Raw genomic sequence first — 11,972 nt, 5'->3', positions numbered from 1 at the left:
CATCTTGGCCAAAAACGTGAATAATGTGTGCTATTTTCAACACCATGAACATCAAAACCACAAACAAATGCATAAACACGACTTTAATCTCAAACACAGCACATATATCGATCTAAATGGTTAGAGGAGAGAAAATCGAACATGCCTCAATCCGATAAATAAATATATAGAAACGAAGCTGGTGACGTGTCGACCGATAATCCGTAAAAATCTTGAACTTTCGACAAAATTTTTGTGAGGTGTGTGCAAGTGTGTGAAACGGCTATGGAGCCACAGGTTCTTTTCAGAAATGGTGTGTGGGGGAGACGACTAAGTCTAGGGCTCAACACAAGGCTTTTAAATTGATTGGGTCATGGGCTCTAATTGCCTTAATTTTGGGCTTTCAAAATATATATAAAAAAAAAAACAAAAACAAATTTTAACCTTAGACCACAAACAAGATTTTGACCCAAAAATCTTAAATTTTCGGATTTAATGAAAACTCAAATTTAAAAGTGCCATAAAAATCCTTAAAATAGTTCGATTAGGTGAAAAATAAACTTTAAAATATTTATATATATAAAACCTAAATTTTTCAATAAAATAAATCTTAAAATAAATATTTTAGGGTCATAAAAATCCTTAGACAAGAATATCGATAAAACATTTATCTCGATCAGTCGCCGTCCCGTCTACTTGCTCAGAAATAATATTTTCCTAAAAAAAAGTTCATAATCCTAAAATACCCGGATTAAAAAAAATACTAAATAAATTTAAAACAGCTAATCATGATAAGTAAAAGTCATTTAAACCTTTAATTTAAATTATTATTATTTTATTCTATTTAAAAATATTAAATATCCTAATTATGCATACGGTCAACGTACGAGAAAATTCTAGGCGTTACAACTCTCCCCCCTTAAAAGAAATTTTGTCTTCGAAATTGAGCTACGTACCAAAAAAATCCGGATAACGCGTCCGCATGTCAGTCTCAGCCTCCCAGGTGGCCTCCTCCTCAGAGTGATTTAGCCACCGGACCTTGACCATGGGAATAACTCGCGTCCTCAGCCTCTGCTCCTCACGTGCCAAGATTTGCACCGGTCGTTCCTCGAACGACAAATCTGACGCCAACTGCAGAGGCTCAAAATCCAAAACATGTGATGGGTTTGAGATATACTTCCGTAGCATCGAGACATGGAATACATTGTGCACCGCTGCAAGACTGGGAGGTAGCGCTACACGATAAGCTAAGGTACCAATCCTCTCCAAAATCTCAAATGGACCGATAAACCTCGGGCTGAGCTTGCCTCTCTTACCAAAACACATCACGCCCTTCATGGGTGCGACTCTCATAAATACATGGTCTTCTACGGCAAACTCCAGGTCGCGTCGTCGTCGATTAGCATAACTCTTCTGATGACTCTGTGCGGTCCTCATCCTGTCTCAAATCCGCAACACAATATCTGCTGTCTGCTGCACCAAATTCGGCCCTAAGAGAATCCTCTCGCCAACCTCATCCCAGTGCACGGGAGATCTACACCTTCTCCCATAAAGAGCCTCATAAGGAGCCATACCTATAGATGATTAATAACTGTTGTTATAGGTAAACTCTACTAGAGGTAGCATTAACTCCCATGAGCCCTGAAAGTCAGTCACACAGGCTCTCAACAAATCCTCAAGGACCTGAATAACCCGCTCCGACTGTCCATCAGTCTGGGGGTGAAAAGCAGTACTGAACTACAGCTTTGTCCCTAAATCTGGATGAAGAGTCTTCTAGAAAGAAGAAGCAAACCTCGGATCTTTGTCTGACACAATCGAGACTAGAATCCCATGAAGTCTGACAATCTCTCGAATATACAGTTCTGCATACTGAATCATGGTGAAATTAGTCCTTACCGGCAAAAAATGTGCCGACTTGGTGAGTCTATGGACAATCACCCATATCGCGGTGCATCCTCTGGCGCTCCTCAACAATCCAACCACGAAATCCATAGTAATGTTCTCCCATTTCCACTCAGGGATAGGGAGTGGTCGAAGCAACACTGCTGGTCGCTGATGCTCTGTTTTGACCTGTTGACAGGTCAAACTCTCGGATACAAAGCGACTAATGTCTCGTTTCATCCCTGGCCACCAATACAATGTCTGCAAGTCTCGGTACATCTTCGTACTCCCAGGATGAATGGAGTATGGAGACGCATGTGCCTCGGTCATAATCTTAGTCCTCAACTGTCCCAAACTCAGCACCCACATCCGACCTCTGTACCAAACAATGCCATCCTCGTTCGTAAAAAGTAGGCCTCCCTTGGCCTCATCCCTCTGCCTCATAAGAACCAACTGCTCATCAGAAGACTGTTCTTCTCTAAACCGATCTCGTAAGGTAGGCTGTACTGTCAAAGCCACCACATTAGCCTTACCCGGGTGGTAGCTAATGTCACAGTCGTGTCCTTCACTAACTCCAACCATCTGCGTTGCCTCATATTCAACTCCTTCTACGTGAAGAAGTACTTGAGGCTCTTGTGATCAGTGAAAATCTTACACTTCTTACCATACAAGTAGTGCCTCAAAATCTTGAGTGAAAAAACCACTGCAGCCAGCTCTAAATCATGCGTCGGATAATTCTGCTCATAAATCTTTAACTGTCTTGATGCATAGGCAATCACCCTGTCACATTGCATCAAAACAGTGCCTAAACCCAACTTAGACGCATTGGTGTAAACCACGAACTCCTCATGATCCACGGGCATCGCCAGGACTGGCGTAGTAGTAAGAGCTTCTTTCAACCGATCAAAGCTCCACTAACACTCCGAGCTCCAAAAATAATTCGCATCCTTCCTGGTCAAAGCTGTCAAGGGCACTGAAATAAAGGAAAAGCTCTTGATCAATTTCCGGTAATAACCTGCTAGACCCAAGAAACTGCGAATCTGCAAAGCATTCTTTGGAATCCTCCAATTCTGCACGGCTTCCACCTTCGACGGGTCAACATCTATCCCATCTCTAGAAACAATATGGCCTAGAAACGCCACGCTATCAAGCCAAAACTGACACTTACTGAACTTGGCATACAACTGCCGCTCCCTCAGAATCTGCAAGGCTGTCTGCAAATGCTGCCTATGATCCTCCACGCTCCTCGAGTAGATCAAAATATCATCGATGAAGACAATAACAAACTGATCAAGATACGGCTAAAACACTCGGTTCATGAGATCCATGAAAACCGCTGGAGCGTTCGTCAAACCGAAATGCATCACCATAAACTCATAATGGTTGTATCGTGTCCTAAATGCAGTCTTGGACACGTCCTCCTCCCTGACCCTCAACTGATGGTATCCATACCGCAGATCGATCTTAGAGAATACCGAAGCTCCATGTAACTGATCAAACAGATCCTCAATCCTCGTCAACGGATACTTGTTCTTCACCGTCACCCGGTTGAGCTCACGATAGTCAATGCAAAGTCTTATACTTCCATCCTTCTTCTTAACGAAGAGCACAGATGCACCCCAAGGTGAGAAACTAGGGCGAATGAAGCCCTTCTCAAGCAATCCCTGAATCTGCTCCTTCAATTATTTCATTTCGGTAGGAGCAAGACGATACGGTGCCTTAGAGATAGACACAGTACTTGGCAGTAACTCAATGCCAAACTCAACCTCCCGAACTGGCGGAATCCCGGCAACATCCTCCGGGAAAACATCCGGATAGTCACGAACAACATCTACATTTTCCACTAATCTCAAAGACGGCTCTGCCACAACAACCACACTAGCGAGAAATCCATGGAACCCCTACGTAACAACTTCCTCGCACGTACGCAAGAGATGACATGCGGGACTCCGCTACTATGGGCTGCATAGAAGAAAAACGGGTCTCCTCTCACAGGGTTCAATGCTACAGTCCTCATCCGGAAATCAATCGAAGCTCCATTGACCGTCAACCAATCCATACCCAAAATAAGGTCAAACCCTATCATCGGCAAAACCACTAGATCAGCTCTAACCACGTACCCCTCAAACTCCAACTCCAAACCACCGATAACACTGGTGGTAAAGAGAACCTCACCAAAAGGCACGGTAATATCATACCCTGAACTAGACACCTCGGGTACAATACCCACCCGCTCAATAAAAGACTGAGAGATAAAAGAGTGTGTTGCTCCAGAATCTAACAACGCAAATGTCACAAAACCTCTAATACTAATTTTCCCTGCATGCAGAAAATTTCCCAAACAGATATAGACTATACCAATAAGAATAATAATTCATCCCAGTCACCAACAAGATCCAACCCATATATGTAAATCCATAAATTCAACAATTTCAATAAAACTTTAGGCATGAAATTCTAAGTCGCAAGTACAAACGATAGGGTAATTTCCCAAGAAAATCATTAAATAAACAACTCAAGAGTGGCGGCTAATCATAAATGAGGATTACCTGTGATAAGCGAAGTGTCAGGAACAGCCTCCTTAGCCTGCATCACAAACAGACGCCCAGTCGTCTGCTTTTTCTGTGGACAGTTTCTCGAAATATGGCCCGACTCCTTGCAGTAATAACACCTGACCGAACCCACCAAACACTGACCAGAATGGGGCCTCTGGCACTGCCTGCAAAAAGGCAATCCTCCTGAGTTAGGGGTGCCTACTCCTTGCTGTCTCTGCTGCTGCCTGGGCTGACCCTGCGGCCTCTACTGCGGAGGCTACTGCGGTCTCGGGGGATTTTGGCCCTTAGATGACCCAAGATAAGATCTCTTCGTAGGCTGCTGCGAAGACTATCCCCGAGATGGCTGCTGGAATTGCCTCTTCCTCTGATACTCGGCCTGCATCTCTCTCCTCCCTATCTCCGACCGATACGCCCTGTTCACCGCTGCCTTATACGTCGCCACATCGGCCATAAAAACATCATGCTTGATGTCTGGCCTCAAGCCGTCGGTGAAATGTCGAAGCCTCTCTCTCTCATCCTCAGCTATCATGGGTACAAAGTGGCACCCACGCTCGAACTGCTTCACATACTCGGCCACAGAGTGGTCTCCCTGTCGGAGAGTCAGAAAATCGCGGACCAGCCGACCGCGAACATCCTCCGTGAAGTACTTTTCAAAGAACACGGTCCTGAAGTCCCTCCAAGTCATCCCCGCCACAATCCAATCACGGCGCCCTCCCACCAAAGGGCTGCATCATCTTTCAGCATATTGATGGCACAACGAACTCGGTCAGCATCCTGAATCCCCATATAAGCAAAGATCGTCTCTAACGATCGGATCCACTCCTCAGCAACTAACGGATCAGTGGTCCCTGCAAACTCCTTGGGATCCTGCATGCGGAACCTCTCAGCAATGTCCTCCTAACGGGTCCTCCTAGGCCGATCGGCCTGATGCTCCAGCAGCCTAGTGATGCCTGCTAGCATGTCCACGCTAGCTCTCTCGAATGCTGAAAGCAGCGGAGCTAGTGGCGGTGGTGGAGGTGGCTCCCTCTGATCACCACCCTGGCCTGCACCCTCGGGGTCATCCTGTCTCAAAACGCGTCTCGGAGCCATGCTGCAATTCCCAAAAATCCTCACGTAACCGTATTGCATAACTAAGCATTTAATTTAAGAAAACTCTTAAAAATAAATTTCAGTAAAGATTTAACTAATGGGTCCCATTCATAAGCATATCCTTAGAACATTTAAACTCACAGACTGACGATGCGACTTCGGAGCTCCACGTAGCAGGCTAGCTTACCCTCCAAGAACCTCACTCTGATACCAAATTGAAACAACCGAAAACTCAAGGGATTTTTTTTTATATATATATGCCCTTACATATATGCGTCAATACTAGAAATAGTTTTATTTCATGAAATATAATAAATAGTAATTTTATTGTACTATAGCAATTTGAAAATCACGAAATAATTTAAATAAAATCCATACACAAGTATGCGGTATTTCAAAATGCGTAAATACGTAGATTTTAAATTTCTACCACAAGAAAATCATGATAAAAGTAGATAACACATGCAAAAGTAGTTTATTACAACCCTCGAATAAAAGTCTCATAAAAGAAAATAATGCGGAAACATGAATACTGCAAAGGTCGCGGATACGCTAGCTTGCCGCAGATGCTCAGAGGTCCTCGCCGCCAGTCGGGACCACATCATCAGCTACTGAATCAAACTCACCTGCACCATTTAGATCTAGTAAGGCTAGAGGCCCAGTATGTTCTATAATATACATAGCGAGTACTACTAAATAAAATCATATGCAAGCATACATCATATATGAAAATATCCTGAGGGTTCTAATGCATGCATGATCATAAAATCGAATGCATCATACTAAAACGTAGACATAATCATAACATAACTAAATACATAACATAAATTATGGCATGCAATAAATCATAAAATCTTTACTGAGTGGGTCCTATCAGTGAAATGTGACCATAAACATAAGCGATTGATCAATCTATAACCAGCGTACGCGGCGGCGAAGTTCACCCAACCTTAACACGGGGATTCCCTACGCCTGTTATGCCACTTCACCCAACCTTAACACGGGGATCCGTAGGCTCCTGAACGTAATTGCCACAATTCACGTCAACTTCCCAAAAATTATTTTCTTCACATGCCAATTACTTAACATTAAAATATATGCATGGATCATGAATTAAAATATCAATTTTTTCATAAAATTTTTTTTTTCCCATAAATATATATTTAATTCATTTTTATAAAAATAATATTCATATCAAAATATTACATATACGTCTATTAAATATATATTTACGGACTATTTAGTTTACCACGGCTGGTTCGAGTTGCTGCCCCTTAGCTTAAAACTTAAAACTAGGTCTGGCCTAATTACACTAATTTAATTTTTTCAAGCCCACATTAATACCTTAAGCCCAAATGATTATTTAACTTAAGCCCTAATAAAATATTTTCTAGGCCCAAATAAATTTACTTAAGCCCATTCATACTTTAGGTCCAAACATTTATTGGAACCCAAATAAAAATTAAGCCCAGTTTAATAACTAAAGCCCAAATAATAATTAAGCTCAATAATACATTTAACTCTTTGGGCACTATAGTAGACTTAAGCCCAGAACATAAACTTGGACCCTAAACCTATTAGACTCGACCCGGACAAACCTAAGACCCGAACCTGACTCGGACTAAACCCGAACTTGACCCGGACTTGGCCCACTAAGGCCAAGCCCAATAAAAAAAAACCCAACCCATACACAGTACGTACAACCCAGCAGCCCAATACCACGCCAATCCCAGCCCTGTTCTACTTCCCCGTTCGTACCTGCTTGAATCGATCCTCACGGCACCCTGCTCCGGCCGCCCATGGCCGGAGCCGCGCCGACAGGACCATCCCAAGGTCCTGCCGATGCTACAAGACCCTGCCACGGCCCAAGCCTCACCTAGTATGGCTCGGCCGTGAGCCATGATCCTCCCACCCGCGCACAACACCAGTTTTTTTATTTCTTCCCAGCTCGATCCAATACAGAAACATCCACCAACAACAGACCGATGCTTCACTTTCTAAAGACTCTAAAGACCCTATCTAGCCACTGAATCAGGGAAGCCAACCAGCCGACCCAGCCATGACCGAACACCAGCAACTCCGAGCCATCTTGGCCAAAAACGTGAATAATGTTTGCTATTTTCAACACCATGAACATCAAAACCACAAACAAATCCATAAACATGACTTTAATCTCAAACACAACACATATATCGATCTAAATGGTTAGAGGAGAGCAAATCGAACATGCCTCAATCCGATAAATAAATATATAGAAACGAAGCTGGTGACGTGCCGATCGATAATCCGTAAAAATCTTGAACTTTCGACAAGATTTTTGTGAGGTGTGTGCAAGTGTGTGAAATGGCTGGAGCCACAGGTTCTTCTCAAAAATGGTGTGTGGGGGGAGACGACTAAGTCTAGGGCTCAACACAAGGCTTTTAAATTTGTGGGGACCTCGGGTTGCTAATCTCAAATCTTAAGGGGCAATTAATGAATAAGCATCATTAATCTAATAAGGAAAGAATAAGGATCAAACAATTTTTTTTTTCAAAGGGGGGGTGCGCCCGGGCGGTTAATCCCGGGCGCCCCTGTTTTTTTCCAAAACAGTAGGCTGAGCCCCGGGCGAATCCTGGGCAGAAAAATCTGCTCTGATCTTTTGTCAACAACTTGATCCTTTCAATTCATCCAACTCAAGTCTAAAACATGATATATAAGATCCAAATCATGCATATAAACATAAACAATATCTCAAACATCTATACATGAATTTGTTACATCAAACAAGTCTCTAAATAATGATAAACGACATAAACTATCTCAAGTTCATACATGCATTTCAAAACCAACAATTTCTAAGTTTTAATGCTTCTAGATCTCAAAACTTCATCTACAACCCGAGTCCTCACGTGCTAGACTCTCTCTCCTAGCTGTCAATAACGTCGTTGATCAGATCCTGCCCTCTCTGTTGTCATGCATGCACACATACAAAACAAGACAACAGCCGGATAAACTCCGGTGAGAAATCATTCTCAGTATAATCGACATATAAATGCGTTAAATAAAATTCATATCAACTCTAAACATATCAATTCAAGAATAGAGTTAAAAATAACGCATATATCAACTCAAACTTCAAATCAAAACTTCAATTTATATAGCGCGCTTATCTCAAAAATTGATTCTTATCACTTTATTGCCATCAACATTCGTAACCGATCTTGACATGGATATCCACCTATCATAGCCATTCCGGGCTAGAAAATAAGGTTAACCGCAACCTTGGCATAGAATCAATTCAATATACAATCATATCAAAAGCAATAAAGATCCACTACCTGTGATGGATCGACAATAACATAATTTCTACCTCAAGAACAAGTATTTAAACAAGTATGTGATTTGTTCGGGATAACTCAAGAATCATCATTCTCGAGTATCGAATCCCTGACTCTCGATGTCATCTTATACCTTTCATTCTCGAGTTTGTCATGTTCCACACCTGGATAGGAAGTACATCAACTCCTACAAGAATTTGATCATTCAAACATAAATCAATCTTTAATCAAATTCACTTCAATCTTGATCACTTCTTCTTCGGTTTCAAGTTAAGGTTCTTGAGTCAATAGTCTCCTATTAAACTCTGAAACATATCATTAAAACATGCATATCAAACTTCATTCTATTCAATCATTTCAGAATTGAATCAAAATCATCAATATAGATTCAATCAACATCATTTCAAACTTCAACTTCTTCTTATTCGGTACAACTCGGAGTCGTGAATCGTTAGCCTTTGAAACTCAACTGAAATCGAGAAATAAAAATTCCATAACATTCATAATATCTAAACAACTATCTCAACTCAGTTATAGGCTTTCAAAACGATGTCAAAACATCAATCGGCGGCATAGCGATTGAAAATCGGGAACCAACTCGGTATCGAATTCATTATTAACTTCTTATCAACTTCTAATCACTTCATATCATTCATACTCCTCATATCAGCAGCTATAATCATCCATAAACAAGCCAAAAACATTCTGAAATATTCATCAATTCATATAACCTCAAGTTCTGAATTCATCCTCAATATCAAAGCACGTACAAGTTAAAGAACATGCATCTATAACAAAAATACTGATCTCTGCCAAATTCCGATTCTTAAACCACGCCAAAACAATCTGAAACTTACATAAAATTGAAGGCCTCGTTGCAAGGATTCCAGAACATCTTTCGGAATTGAAATCGGACAATCGGATCAAAAATTACGGCGATTTGAACAAATCGAATTCAAAGGAAAAGGGAAAAGCTTCGGCTCCTCTGTTCATTTCTTCACTTTTCTGAATTGTATACAACATAAGCACGTGTACATGCTGATAATCTTATTAAAATCAGATATGTATTGCATAAATTGCAATTTAGTCCCTCAAGTCTTCAGTAATTGTAATTCAGTTCTCGACCTTTTTTTTAATTCAATTTCAATCCAAAATAATTTAAGAATATTAGAATTAAAATCGAAACTCTAAATATTCTCAAATTAAATATACTCGGATTAAAATTAATAAATTCGGATTAATTAAATAATCTTGGCTTTTTGCCTTTTAGCCCTTGCAACTTTGATATTTGCAAAATAGTCCCTGATTGGGTTGTATCTTCAAAATTAATCTTCTTTAATTCCCGAAACATGGAATTTAATCTTAAATCCCATAAATATTCAAATTAAATATTTGAATATTTATTCTTTTAATTTAAGAATTCTCGGAATTTAATTCTCAAAATCCGTAAATTCTCAAATTAAATATTTTCGGCTCGAAAATTAAATCTATCATGTCCATAACTTCTCAAATCAATATTAGCCCATAATATGGAATTTAATTCTAAAATACCATAATTAATAATTTAATATTTTCGGGCCTTACAATTTCTCCCTTCTAAGAAATGATTTCGTCCTCGAAATCGTAGTCAATCCAAATATCAAGTCTGATAGATTGAATGATTATCTGAAGTTATTCTTACTTCAATCATTCAATTCTAATCTTCGTATCTCATCTCTTCATCTCTTATCAGATTATTTCTACGAATCTGTTTCTATTTTCGTGTATTTTAATTAACCGATAAGAATTCTTTCTGAGTGGTTTCTTTCCTCAATCAAGGATCTGTCAAATAATCGACTTAACTCAGAATCTTTTCAATATCTATCTCATCGGATTAACGCACGTAGAAAGAAAAATCGATTGATACTTCTTTCACATAGATACGTGAAACAAATCAGATCCATCATATCAAACTGAAAAGAATAAATCGTTCAATCGAATCATCAATTCCATCTGATATCTCAGTCAATGAAATTCAACTTCAGTAACGACTTGTTTCTTTCTCGATATCATTATATGCTCCGCATAGAAGATATATCAAGTCTACACTGTTATTCTATTCATCGCTTCAAAATCAGTATTCACATTCATATTCTGAATCTGTATCTCAACTTCGTTCTTTCTCAATTCTGAATCGAATGATGTTCAGGAATAACTTTTACGCATAACGAGTCAGTTTCAGCTTCAAAAGTTATATCTATCATTCAATTACTTACTCTGATTCTTCTTTTCTGTTTTTGCTTCGTACAGATTCATCTTCATCATCCTTTTGTTCCTCAAATCAAATCTGATCTGATATCGACAAATCATGGTTGATCTGATATTATATACTTCAATAGTAGCATTTCAACACAAATAAATCGGATTTTCTTTCATCATATCATCATAACATTATCTCAAAATCGACTCATTAGCTGTTACAGGAATTGTAATCATTAAGTGGCAACACATCAAGACAAATAATACCGAATCAGGTATTAAAGTTCTGAGAATAATCTCAAAATCTGGAAAATCAAGTCAGATAATCCATCAATCGAACAATGGTATAATGTAATCACATATAACCAACTCTCAGAACATCAATCAATCAATCGAGGCCACATCTGTCAAATAAATCTAAAGTCTTAATCCTGACAATAGATTTTAATCATTCTTGTAATTTCATCATATTTCTATCTTATTCACAGATCTGAATAGATAGCTGTTATTCACAGCTCATACAGTGTATTCAGAGCCATTGATAATCGGTATCATGTCAGATAAAATTCATTCTCGAAATTCAATTCATCTACTCTGATTATTCTTCCAATTCAAGGATATCATGTTTTACCTCAAAAAGTATTCAAAGTCTTCGGATCATCTGTATTACAATGTAATAGTAAACCCAATGTTTCAATCTTAAACATTATTTCTTGGCTTACTGTTTGTTTTGAAACGAATCTAATCACAATTCAGTGATTTGATCACACAGACAGATTATCGTATCCAGTAATTTCAATCAATCTGTTCATAACTACCACCTGTTTACTTCATATAAACTGTTTCATCTTGGTAATTTCACAAAATACTCTTTCAAATCATGATCTCAAACCAATTCTGGAATTTCTAAACT

The 11,972-nt window shown here is 39.5% G+C and overlaps 1 long non-coding RNA gene across 1 annotated transcript; it reads right to left on the bottom strand.

Moving 5' to 3' along the window:
* Positions 1-5,976: 5,976 nt before the first annotated feature.
* Positions 5,977-7,853, bottom strand: LOC140880254 (uncharacterized). The gene is made up of 3 exons (XR_012149624.1): positions 7,735-7,853; positions 6,454-6,522; positions 5,977-6,130 (listed from the first exon to the last, which is right to left on the bottom strand). It is a non-coding gene; the product is annotated as an uncharacterized lncRNA (long non-coding RNA).
* Positions 7,854-11,972: the final 4,119 nt, after the last annotated feature.

Source organism: Henckelia pumila, chromosome 1 (assembly GCF_033568475.1).
Source record: "Henckelia pumila isolate YLH828 chromosome 1, ASM3356847v2, whole genome shotgun sequence".
Lineage (NCBI taxonomy): Eukaryota > Viridiplantae > Streptophyta > Magnoliopsida > Lamiales > Gesneriaceae > Henckelia > Henckelia pumila.
Note: the sequence above shows the minus strand (reverse complement) of the source record. Positions and strands in the feature narration are given on the sequence as shown.